Genomic DNA, 2,500 nt, shown 5'->3' with positions numbered 1-2,500 from the left:
CGTATTTTCTGGTTACCTACCTCGCATCAGCGAGATACGTCATTGCGTTGCCGATAACGAAGACATTGTGTCAACCATCACGTCGTATAGTTCCCCGGTGGGCCACAACTTCACTAACAGTGAACCTTATTTTCTGGTTACCAACCTTGCATCAGCGAGATACGTCATTGTGTTGCCGATAACGAAGACATTTTGTCAACCATCACATCGTATAGTTCCCCGGTGGGCCACAACTTCACTGACAGTCAACGTAATTTCTTGTTGCCTACCTCGCATCAGCGAGATACGTCATTGCGTTGCCGATAACGAAGACATTTTGTCAACCATCACGTCGTATAGTTCCCCGGTGGGCCACAACTTCACTAACAGTCAACGTATTTTCTGGTTACCTACCTCGCATCAGCGAGATACGTCATTGCTTTGCCGATAACGAAGACATTTTGTCAACCATCGCGTCGTATAGTTCCCCGGTGGGCCACAACTTCACTAACAGTGAACATATTTTCTGGTTACCTACCTCGCATCAGCGAGAGACGCCATTGCGTTGCCGATAACGAAGACATTTTGTCAACCATCGCGTCGTATAGTTCCCCGGTGGGCCACAACTTCACTAACAGTGAACGTATTTTCTGGTTACCTACCTCGAGACGTCATTGCGTTGCCGATAACGAAGACATTTTGTCAACCATCACGTCACATAGTTCCCCGGTGGGCCACAACTTCACTAACAGTGAACATATGTTCTGGTTACCTACCTCGCATCAGCGAGATACGTCATTGCGTTGCCGATAACGAAGACATTGTGTCAACCATCACGTCGTATAGTTCCCCGGTGGGCCACAACTTCACTAACAGTGAACGTATTTTCTGGTTACTTACCTCACATCAGCGAGATACGTCATTGCGTTGCCGATAACGAAGACATTTTGTCAACCATCGTGTCGTATAGTTCCCCGGTGGGCCACAACTTCACTAACAGTGAACGTATTTTCTGGTTACCTACCTCGCATCAGCGAGATACGTCATTGCGTTGCCGATAACGAAGACATTGTGTCAACCATCACGTCGTATAGTTCCCCGGTGGGCCACAACTTCACTAACAGTGAACATATGTTCTGGTTACCTACCTCGCATCAGCGAGATACGTCATTGCGTTGCCGATAACGAAGACATTGTGTCAACCATCACGTCGTATAGTTCCCCGGTGGGCCACAACTTCACTAACAGTGAACGTATTTTCTGGTTACTTACCTCACATCAGCGAGATACGTCATTGCGTTGCCGATAACGAAGACATTTTGTCAACCATCGTGTCGTATAGTTCCCCGGTGGGCCACAACTTCACTAACAGTGAACGTATTTTCTGGTTACCTACCTCGCATCAGCGAGATACGTCATTGCGTTGCCGATAACGAAGACATTGTGTCAACCATCACGTCGTATAGTTCCCCGGTGGGCCACAACTTCACTAACAGTGAACATATTTTCTGGTTACCAACCTTGCATCAGCGAGATACGTCATTGTGTTGCCGATAACGAAGACATTTTGTCAACCATCACATCGTATAGTTCCCCGATGGGCCACAACTTCACTAACAGTGAACATATTTTCTGGTTACCTACCTCGCATCAGCGAGAGACGCCATTGCGTTGCCGATAACGAAGACATTTTGTCAACCATCGCGTCGTATAGTTCCCCGGTGGGCCACAACTTCACTAACAGTGAACGTATTTTCTGGTTACCAACCTTGCATCAGCGAGATACGTCATTGTGTTGCCGATAACGAAGACATTTTGTCAACCATCACGTCGTATAGTTCCCCGGTGGGCCACGACTTCACTAACAGTGAACGTATTTTCTGGTTACCTACCTCGCATCAGCGAGATACGCCATTGTTTTGCCGATAACGAAGACATTTTGTCAACCATCGCATTGTATAGTTCGCCGGTGGGCCACAACTTCACTAACAGTGAACATATTTTCTGGTTACCTACCTTGCATCAGCGAGATACGTCATTGCTTTGCCGATATTGAAGACATTTTGTCAACCACGTGCATTAATAAAAGATAGGCACTTTGCATGCAGGTCTGTATGTTTAATTTTCATGTAATGCACCCCCTAAAGGTCGTCCATGCATGTAATACTCATATCCTTAAAGTTTTATAATCATTAGACCAGGGGTCTGCAACCTGCAGCTCTAGAGCCACTTGCGGCTCTTTAGCGCCGCCCTAGTGGCTCCCTGGAGCTTTTTCAAAAATGTATGAAAATTAAAAAAAGATGGGGGGAAATATATTTTTGTTTTAATATGGTTTCTGTAGGAGGACAAACATGACACAAACCTCCCTGATTGTTAGAAATCCCACTGATTTATTTTGGAAAACCTTGTTACATAGTTTAATGCATCCAGCGGGGCATCACAACAAAATTAGGCATAATAATGTGTTAATTCCACGACTGTATATATCGGTATCGGTTGATATCGGAATCGGTAATTAAGA

The 2,500-nt window shown here is 45.5% G+C and overlaps 1 protein-coding gene across 1 annotated transcript in view; it reads left to right on the top strand.

Moving 5' to 3' along the window:
- The window catches only part of slit3 (slit homolog 3 (Drosophila)), a 672,803-nt gene that overhangs the window by 424,718 nt on the left and 245,585 nt on the right, over positions 1 to 2,500 (top strand).

Source organism: Entelurus aequoreus, linkage group LG28 (assembly GCF_033978785.1).
Source record: "Entelurus aequoreus isolate RoL-2023_Sb linkage group LG28, RoL_Eaeq_v1.1, whole genome shotgun sequence".
Classification (NCBI taxonomy): domain Eukaryota; kingdom Metazoa; phylum Chordata; class Actinopteri; order Syngnathiformes; family Syngnathidae; genus Entelurus; species Entelurus aequoreus.
This window is presented reverse-complemented; position numbering and strand designations above follow the sequence as displayed.